The sequence below is a fragment of the Patagioenas fasciata genome, chromosome 21 (genome assembly GCF_037038585.1).
Source record: "Patagioenas fasciata isolate bPatFas1 chromosome 21, bPatFas1.hap1, whole genome shotgun sequence".
Lineage (NCBI taxonomy): Eukaryota > Metazoa > Chordata > Aves > Columbiformes > Columbidae > Patagioenas > Patagioenas fasciata.
The window spans coordinates 3,164,260-3,174,755 of record NC_092540.1 but is presented as its reverse complement, the minus strand read 5'-3'; the positions used below and the strand labels follow the sequence as shown (position 1 = coordinate 3,174,755).

Below are 10,496 nucleotides of genomic sequence, written 5' to 3'. Positions count from 1 at the left end.
TAGACTGTTGTGTGCATATGTTTTATGGGAGAGAACTGACCAAGAAGACACCATTTAAAAAGCAATAATCTTGGCAGTTCGAGGAGAAAAGAGCTGGGAAAGGAGCCTCTGCTCGCTCCCTCTTTTTTACAAGCATTTTTAAAAGATAATAGCTTATAATGACTTATTTTTAGAACTGTCTAGAAGCCTCAGCTGAGACCCAGAGGGCAGCAAAGACAGTTTATCCCCAGCCAAAACAATTTACAATCCCAGTTTCAAGGCTGAGACAACAGGCAGAAATAAACCTCGGCCGGTACCTGCAGGAACCACAAAATATGTCAGGTTATTCAGCCGAGCTGATGAAAACACTCCAAAAATGATAATTTTCGGTAATAAAAAGCATTTCGTTTCCCTTCAGTACCTTTGTGGCATCAGGTTTGGGTGCTCGGGAGCGTCTCGGCAGGCGATGCTGAAGCTGGAGCTGCGTCTGGCGGCTCCGGCACCCGTGGGTGCTGCAGCGGGGGCGGCAGCGGGGACCGAGGCGATGGGGATGAATCACAGCACGTTTCCCCATCTCTCGCTCCGTTTCTAAAAGCAGCGGCTGCAGACAGACGCATTCACCGCTATTTGCCCCCCGTCTCCATCGCTCTGTGCTGCTGCGCACGGGCAGCATCGCTGGGGGTGCACCCATAAACCAGATGAGCTTAAATTGTGGCATAATAATGCTTAGAGAGCTGCTTAAGAATGCCTATTTTTTCCCCTGTTGTTTTGTTTGCCAATTGTCGTATTGTTGGTGAATTTTAATGGGAGATTTTTCTTCTACCCAGGGTATAACTCGGGCAGCTGGAAGGTGACAGCAGGACAGACAACCCAGGACTGCGGGACAGCCAGAAACTGGGATATGGGACGCTGGTTTCTGCGGAGATCAAAGCAGGGACGTCAGCCCAAAGGTACCAGCTGTTCTGCCAGCGCGTCGTTCTCGTTTAATTAAAACTGTCGAAAAGTGAGCCCTGAATCCTGGATCTGCACTTCGGTGCAGAGAGGAAATCAGTGTCAAAAACGGAAAAGTGAAATCTTCTCCCATGAGCTGTGGGTACAACCACTGTTCACTGAACTGACGGTCCTGCTCAGAACTAACGATGTGTGTTCATCAGACACCCGTGAGCCTCAGTGTCCCTAGGGGGACATAACTGACTGGCATCGTGGTACACAGCACCCCCAAAACCTCAGCACCCGCAAAACCTCAGCAAACCCACAACCTCAGCATCCCCAAAACCTCAGCATCCCCAAAACCTCAGCAAACCCACAACCTCAGCATCCCCAAAACCTCAGCAAACCCACAACCTCAGCACCCCCAAAACCTCAGCATCCCCAAAACCTCAGCAAACCCACAACCTCAGCAAACCCAAAACCTCAGCATCCCCAAAACCTCAGCAAACCCAAAACCTCAGCGCCCCCAAAACCTCAGCATCCCTAAGACCTCAGCACCCCCAAAACTTCAGCAAACCCACAACCTCAGCAAACCCACAACCTCAGCAAACCCACAACCTCAACACCCCTAAAATCTCAGGACCCCCAAAACTTCAGCAAACCCACAATCTCAGCATCCCCACAACCTTGGCACCCCCACAACCTCAGCATCCCCAAAACCTCAGCACCCCCAAAACTTCAGCAAACCCACAACCTCAGCGCCCCCAAAACCTCAGCAAACCCACAACCTCAGCACACCCGCAACCTCAGCATCCCCAAAACCTCAGCACCCCCACAACATCAGCACTCTCGCAACCTCAGCATCCCCAAAACCTCAGCAAACCCACAACCTCAGCACACCCGCAACCTCAGCATCCCCAAAACCTCAGCACCCCCACAACATCAGCACCCCCGCAACCTCAGCACCCCCAAAACCTCAGCACCCCCACAACCTCAGCATCCCCAAAACCTCAGCAAACCCAAAACCCTGACATCCCCACAACCTCAGCACCCCCAAAACCTTAGCATCCCCAAAACCTCAGCCCTGAACACGATGCTGTTGGCATTTCAGGTCCTGCTCTTTGTCGTTCCCGTGTCCCAACACCCACCTGGACTTATTATTTCCTTAAACATCTGAGCAGACTCAAGCCGGACTGTGATTCTCACTGTTTCCCCTGGACTTGCGGGCAAGTTTCTCCCCAGTTACACAAATCCAAGATATTGCAGGAGTGTTTGATGAAATTTGTACTTTGTTTTACCGGCTAGAAGGTCTCTCCATCGCTGGTTTTCACAGCCCGAGATACAGCTGGAGCAGAGGGGCCCTCGTGCTTCCCTTCTCATTGCTGCTACAGAAACGCAGAGAAAACACGGCATTAACTCCTGCTTTCTGCCAAATATCATTATAGCCAAAGGGATGCATTTTTCTGGCTAAACTGGTAATGAATATACATCCTTTAGGGTGGGAAAAGAGTTGTTTTCATAGGCTTTACAGGAGAAATAAACTTACTGTAGTTTGAAAGCAAAGGCTTAAATATGTTTATTTCATGCTAAACATCTTGTAGTTCTGCTTATGAGGTACTAAGTCTCTGTATGGATGTTGTCTGGGAGGAAATAAATAGGGATTAATGGCAGTTCCTGTGGATGTGCTGGCGGTTCAAGGAGCCTGTGGGAAGTGGAGATGGTTAAATATTTAACCAGCAAAGCGCGAGTTACCTGAAACCCCGTTTTCCAGCTGCTTAGTTTGGTTTTGCTCATTGGGAGAGCAGATTCCTGGGCTGAGCTTATCCTGCGCCCATCGGCCGCGACGCTGCTGTCGCTCCGGTCACTGCCGCCGTCCCCACCGCTCCGTGTCATCGGTGTGATGCCGGGATTGGGGGATAACGGGCAGCGTGTGCCCCCCGGCCTCTTCGCTGCCGCCCTGGGGACCGTTCCCCCCTCCGGTCGCAGCGGCCACGTCCCCACGTGGAACGGGGAACCTTGAAAAAAGCAGAAGTGCGGCTGTAATTAGGATTAATCTATTTTTAACCAGCTGTCTGGTGCCCTGTCTGTGTTCCAGCTGAGATCTTCAATTCTATCGAGCTCAACCCTCTTCTTTTCCTGTCGCACCCAGGACCGATACAACAATTTTCTTTTAAACCCTGAATTTGTCGGGGTTTTTTTGGGTGGGTATGGTGGTTTTTACAAAAACCCCTATTTCCTCCCCATGTTGGAAAACCCAACGCTAAAGGTTGCTGTGTAAAAATCAAAGTTGTACAACTTTTACTACCCTTATTATTCATTTTACTAAGTAGTTTGGAAACCTCGTCATAGATCAGGAATGTGTTGTACCCTGGGCTGCACAAACAGCACAGAAGGCAAATTGCCTCTTCCAAGCTATATTGAGTAAAAACATGCAGCGATACCAATGTGATTTTTTGCTAAATAGCATCAGGACAAGATGTTACAGACATCCCCGCGCAGCCAGCTGAGCACCTCATCACTTACTGATCCCGTATTTAAATAGCTGCTGTTCTTCTGTTTAACCTTTTAGAATGTATTTGTAAAGGGAACTTCAAGTGAGATTAGCGGTTAAGTTAGGAAAACACCGTGAAATACAGCTGGCTGGAGATCAATAGATTCCACCATCCCGCTGTTCCCCCCTCCCCGGTAATATTGGGTTTTGCAAATATTCGTGCCCATGGGAGGCTGGTGGGAGGAGGAGCGGCTGGTGCGGCCCCAGGGCTGCGTTCCCCCCCTTTGGTACCTTTCAGCAGCATCAGGGCTATTTGAAGTTCCCCGTGCGGCAGAAACCTGTGGGTGGGATGCGGGAGGGTGGTCCAGCGCCTGGTGATGGGGAAGATGCCCTCTCCTTCAGGAAAACCTCAGCAAAATGCCGTTCTCTCCCCAAAAACTCCGCAATCAGCCCAGGGGTGTGTTCTGCTTTCCATGTAGCCAAAGGGTGGATTTTACCTATCCCCATCCCCTCCCTCCCTGTGTATTTTGGTGACTCATGACGCTCCTGAGCGTGGGGATCGGCTATTTCTGTGCTACCTCCGGCTGTGCACCTCAGCCCTGCACGGCACCCCCGCCGGCTCTATTCTTAGCAGCTAATAGCTGAAATAATTACTTTTGTCTCAGCCCTCTTGGCTCCTTAGATTTGGAAGGGAGCAAAAGCTGCTGCTTGGGGTGTCCGGGGATGCTCCACGTCAAACTCCATCATCGTGCTGCCCAGGGAGGGGGCTGAGGATGTTAAATACCTTGAACACGGGGCACAAGATCTGCTTTGAAGCAGCTCGTTCTGCAAAGGTGGTGCCACCTCTTTGGAACGGATCTCAGTAATTCCAGCTGGGGTTTTCTTCGACTTCACAGGGCAAATCCCAGGACTGCAGGTTTGCAAAGGCAGGGCCAGGTTTTCACTTCCACTTCAGCGCCTGCTTTGCTGCATGGGCTCGGTTTGCACAAAGAATACAAGCGGTTTACACAAATGTGGCTCCTCGATACCAACACAACCCCAGCTGCTCTTGGGAATGAACCCGCACCCCTGGCTTTGGACCTCAGCACCAGCTGTTGCGCCCGTTCCCCTGAACCAGCCCCCAAACGGGACTCTGAAACAAACCCCGTCCCCATCTTCATGGACGGTCAGTTGTGCGCACCCAGCCATGGGCACGGAATCGACTTTAAAACCTATTTCAGAAGGGCTTTTTAATTGTTATTTACACACCTGCCTGCTCTTCCTCCTGTTGTTGGGCCCCCGGTGGGGATAACACACACCGGCAAAGCCGTGTCAATACTGCAGAGGCCATTGCTGTGGTGTTCGCTAATGAAACTCGTCTGGATAACAATAAACCTTTTGGGACTCAAAAAAACCCCTAAAGCTAAATGTTTGTTGTGACACTCTTAACTTTTCACAGTGCAACAAAAGCTGATGTGCACGTGGAGCGTTCTGTATGGACTCCGGGAGCTGCATTAGCAAATATCCTTATTTTGGAGCTGCCAGCCTTGAGTTTCCTGGAAATCTGTGCAACAGGACTGCAAGAGCACAAATCGTCTGTTGTTATCCACGTACACGTGAAAAGAGAAGGAAGACTTAAAGTTTAATTTCTGCTTTTCTTTGAAGTACCTCCTTGAAATAATTCCCTATCAATCTCCTCCCCAAGCCAGGTGATGCTCATGAATCACTAATTGACTGGGGGCCTTCTGGGCAATCAGGACGATAATTAAGCAAGAGGCACAACCTGAATAAAACCTGGGAGCAAGGAACTCCTGAATTTCCGTATCAGTAATTCTACATCCAAGGTGGGTCAAATTATTTAACTTTTATTTAATTCAGCCTTCCTGTATCTAAAATATAGTAATTTTAAACAAGCAAACATAAAAAACTTGCTGGTTCCCACAAGCAGCAACTAATATTACTTCTTTATTTGCAGTCAATGGTTTTACTGCAGCAAAAAGTTGAGTAAGATATTTTTAGGGACCATTTTCTATTACGGTATTCAGATTAAAAGAGTATTAATCACCCTCTGATTGGTGAGGGTTGGGGAAACCGTCCCGGCACATGGGCTGTGCTGTTCCTGGTTTTGTGGGTATTCCTTGGATGGAGCTGGCTGGGAATTCTGTGTCACAATAGACTTTTATTGGAAAACATCGTTTTGCTGAGGTTGTGAGCGTTTGGGGAGGAAGAGGTAGTGCTGACAAATGTCACATTCCGAAAAAGACTCACCCCACGTCAGCGTTTGAAAAACAAACTATTTAAAAGCAACTTGCAGCACTTCGGGTTGGTAACCTGAAGAAAACTGCGCTAAGCGTTATCGCTACGTTTTACACTCCTTTCCCCGCTTCTTCGCTCTTCTCGGCTCCCCGAGGTGACGCGCACGGCCGCCGACGTCCGGGGGTTATTCTATAGATTTACAGCTGCTCAGACTTGCCGCGTCTCGGGCAGGAATTTTGTTTGGCACAACCGAGGCCGCTGGATTATTTGATCTCAGCCTTTTAGTTAAACAGGAACATGCCCCGATTTTAACAATCGCAGTTTCCTGTAGTCGGAGGAAGGAGCGGCCGATGGCATTTAAACCGAAACCTGAGCCAAGGCTTCCCCGGCTGGTACCGGCAGGGCTTCGTTCCTCGTTAAAACACCCCAGGACCTTCCCCAGCGGATGGCTGAGGTTGTTTTATCAGCCACAACCCCAATAACAACGCGCACGAGGGTCAGATTATTGTAACACGGGATGGGGGGTGTTATTGCTATTGAGGAGGTGCCAGAGAACTGAGGACGCACCTTTAGGTGCAGTTTCCCGCAGCTCCTCTGCTTGCTCGTTAATTAATGATCCTTTTATGATGCTGAGGGAAATTATCAATTGATGGCAGACTTGGTAAGGATGTTGGGGGCTCAACCCCTCCCACCCTCCCAAAAATATATGATTTTTCTCCTAACATCCAGCCTGAACTGTTCAAGCTTAAGTCGTGATATCTTATTACACTGTCTAGCACTATCAATTTGGTTTTAATCAGCATTGTAAGAGCCCAGGGCACAGTTGTATTCAGCTGTTAGGTCACTCCTCGCTTTGGAATTAATACTTGTGTTCCCCTGCCTCCCACCATGGCCATGGATTATTCCCATTTCCCAAGCTTGCCCCTCGTAGTCAGTTCTTACAGAACCGAAGTTCTGCCTCCTGCTTTTAGACCGAGTCTGGAGAGGGGAAAATAAAGCTGCAACAAAACATGTACATGGGCTCCACTTAGAAAAGCAGCCTGGATTTCTACTATGGAATCACAGCCTCTATTTCCTTATTTCAGCTCCCAGAAAATGCCAAAGCCTGCCCAACATTTAACTGACTCAACTGGGTGAGAAGACAACTTTATTTTTTGGGGATCTCATTATTCAGTTCCGAGTGCTGGAGCTTTCCCTTGTGCTGTGTTTTCTTGAGTGTCTCTCAGCACAGCTTTGAGTCTTCTCGGGAGCCCAAATACCACCATAAAGTGAATACCCAGAGCCAGGTAAAGGTAGAAAAGTCCCATGGCCGGTCATTGTCAAAAGAAAGTAAACCGTAAAATAAATGCTGTCTTTCCCCTGAAAGCAACCAAAAAGAAACAATTTGGAATTTCCCGACGGGGAAAATGGGGAATGTGGAAAATCTGAGTGTTGGTGGAGCTCTGGAGAGAACTTGGGGGTCACTGGAACCAGCCCAGACACCCCCATGGCACAGAGCAGCAGCCCCAACGCGAGCGTCACCGCGGGTGAGTCATTGCACGAGCGCTCTGCCAATTGTACCTTCATTAACCGAAGCAGTTAATGCAGCTTTGGCCACAAAGCTGTGTAAGGCTCAAGGTCCCATGGGTTTGGTTGCGTAAGAAACCAACGTCTTGTGGCATTTAGTTGACTGAGCACGACTTCTCCTGGCCACACGGAGGTTTGATTTCATTTTGCATCAGCTACAACAGCCCTTTTTACATCTTTTATACTGTTCGATTCGCATCCCCTTCATCCCACACCAAGAGCCTGTGCTGCTCTCCCAGCTCCCCACCAGCTCATAGGATTCTTGTGTCTTATTGCAGAATCCTATCTGAGAAACCGGGAGCTTGCAATTCTTCTCATTTGTGTCTGTGCGTAACAGGTGTCATTTTCAGTGTAGTACAGACAAATCCCAAAATAGCTCAGGCTCTTCAGACGCTGCAAAGAGGGGGAAAGAAAAAAAAAGCGGTTACTTCAGCTTTGGTTGTAGTGAAAACCCAAAGCTCGCAGCCAGCTCTGAAGTCCGGAATGAAAATGGCAGATGTAGCTGCGTTGTAGTGATCTCTGTGTCTCGGTTTGATGTTTTTCAAATGGACTGCCGGCTCTTTTGTCCGTGCAGACTGACGCGTGAACTCCCGCACACGGTGCCGGCTCCTCTTTGATTCCCAGATGCTCGGTCTGCCCCTGATCCTCCTCCATGCTGCCCAGTTCGGAGGCTGCAAGAGTGGAGAGCGTGCTGGGGCAGACACAAGGAGACAGTGCCCACCTGCAAAATCTGACCTGCCTGGTGATGCCTGCTGGGCTGAAATACAGAGCCGCTTGTGGATTTTCTTTGACTGCGTTCTGGTGACTCCAGGAACGCAGTTATTACTTCCCTGGTCATTTTCAATCTGTGCGTGTGATAACACTTATTAATCCTGTTCAGATTAAGAGGAGCCCATGGCTTTCTAGCACTTTCAGTACCTTATCTTGCACCGTGCATCTGCCGCACTGAACCACATTCAGATCAACATCTTGTGGGTCCAGCAGCAGATTTTTATGCCCAGAAGACCCGTGTTTGTCCACAGTACCAGCTCCTTTTAAATTGCCTTGTGCTCCAGGGTAACTGCCTGCTGAGGATTTGCAAGACATAGGCCTCAAATATATTCTTTTAGGAAGTTGAATAGTGGTTCCTGTCGCCGAAACGGTTAATCAAAAAGCACTAACTCTCTACTGGAACGCGTGCGAGTGAGTGCGCGCGTGTGTGCGTTTTTGTTTTTTAGAGCCAAGATTTGCTTTGGTGTTTTTTTTAAAGCAGAAACCACCACAAAGTTGGCTGTGGTTTCAGCTGCGCTCGTTCGAGATTTGTATTGCTGACTACCAATCCTAAAAGAGTTAACCCAGCAAGCATGACTCAGAAGCAGAGAAGGAGATGCGAGGCTGGGAGCCTCGGAGGAAGCGCCGAAACGGAGGTGAGGAACATAATAATTACCAAAAAGAGGTGCAGAGTCCAGGAGCGACGTTCCCCTCGGTTCGCCTGGCCCTGGCACCGCTGGCACGGGCTCCCTGGAAAGCTGCAGTTCCGCTCTTATAACACAGGGAGCAGGCTGGAGAATTTAGAGCTGCGTCACAGAGCTCAGCGAGAGAGTGAGAGAGCAAGCTCTGTCGATAGGTCTTACCAGCAACAGCCCTGCTGCTGCAGCAAGAGGGGAGAGAGGCAGCAAGAGAGGCACAGAGGGCTCCAGAAACAGAAGTGCCACCAAACACCAGGGACTGGGCTCCTGCCACCATCCAGCGTCATTTAAAGACGGGATTTGGGCTCGGTTGGCGTAGGAGGTTTCACCCATTGACGATGCTGGAGACCCGGCGCGCTTAATCCCGCGGGGAGGGAGAGTGGGCAGACGCCGAAAGGGTTAACGGAAAGGAAATTTCTGGAACCTTCTATTCTGCGGCGCTCCACGGCGAGCGGAGGGCTGGGGACTGCGCAGATGGTGCACGGGCAGCAGCTCTTCGGTCCGGTTCGTCTTTCCCACGTACGTACCCTTTGATCAGGATGGGGCTTGAGCTGCAGCTACGTATTTTAATTATTTGCAGGGCATCCCTTTCCCCCGGCGTCCCTAAGTTCGGATCCCGAAGTGCCTTTATTATTATTTAGGCTGGGTATGATTGCTCTGTTCTGCGTCAGAGCTGTTTTCTCAATGGAACGATGGCACAGGTTGTACTAATGTCACTCTTGCCGGCATTGCTGTACTGCAGAGGAGGGTAGTAGTCGTGGGGGAGAGATGACAACTTTGCAAAGACTGCTGTTTGCATGTTTTGTTTGGGCTTTTTATTCCCCCCCTGTCTCTCTAGAGGCTGGCATGTTGGCGAGGGTTTGGTGGAGGGGTTAACAGGCGCCCTGCGTTTCGGAGCTCGGAGGTTTGTCACTGCGTAGTTCGCAAAGTGGTAAAAACGGTGACGCAGTCATCATTGCAGGGCACGTCGTCCAGTTCGCTCAAAAAAAAAAACCCCACCAAAAAAAAAAAAAAACCCCACTGGGGACAGGTAGACGGTGCCTTCCAGACGCTTCCAACAGCAGCTGAAAGGGGTTAAGGATGAGCCGAGCCGGGGAAGCTAGCATTTCGGGATTAAATGTCATCATTTTGGCGTTGGAAAGTTGTTTACCTTGCTCGCTCCGTGTCTCCATGCTGGCAGCCGGCCAGCTCCCATGTGATACTCGGCCCTGGACTGCTGCATCATTAACCCAGCGGCGGCGCCGCCTCCCCATTGGCCCGGGGGCGGGCTCTCGGCCGCAACGGCGCCACCCGATTGGTGGAGGGAGGGGATGGCAGGTGAAAAGCTCTCGCTGATTGGCGGAGGGCTGGGTGTCAAATCTCAACGTTTGGATTTCGCTTGCTTCAAAGTGCCGGCAGCTCCCTGCCTGCACCCTGCCCGCACCCTGCCCGCTGGGCGCCCCTCGGGCAGGGGCAGGGGGCAGCAGCAAAGCCATTAACCCCTCGGTGCGGACCCCGTGCCCACGGGTGCCCCGCGAGGTTTCGTTTCGCCGTGCGGTGGTAACGATGACGTGTCAGAGCTGCAAAGCACGGGGAAGGGGAAAGTCCTGGGGTTTGGGGTTTTCTCCTCGCTTTTCTCCTCGCTTCCTCACTTTCCCCCTTCTGCCTTGTAAGCGGTTAAGTGTCTGCAGGGCTGCAAACTGCTTAGAGCAGGGATTGCACCTGGAAACGATGCCGTGGGAATAATTAAAGAAGGGAAAAAAATGCTTGCCCAAACTCAGCTTTCGTTTGCATTAAGTGTGAGTTTGCCACAGGCTGGGTAGGATCAGGGAGAGCTGAAGGGAGCCCTAAGGGATGGCTCTGTGAAG

General features: G+C 50.4%; 1 protein-coding gene across 1 annotated transcript in view; it reads right to left on the bottom strand.

Annotated features, from left to right (window-relative positions):
* Nucleotides 1–5,242: 5,242 nt before the first annotated feature.
* LOC136110754 (membrane cofactor protein-like) overlaps nt 5,243–10,496 on the bottom strand; it is a 28,540-nt gene continuing 23,286 nt past the window's right edge. Inside the window, exon 13 of the transcript XR_011742110.1 lies at nt 5,243–10,350. The gene's annotated coding sequence lies outside the window, so the exon portion shown is untranslated. The remainder of the gene's footprint in view (nt 10,351–10,496) is intronic.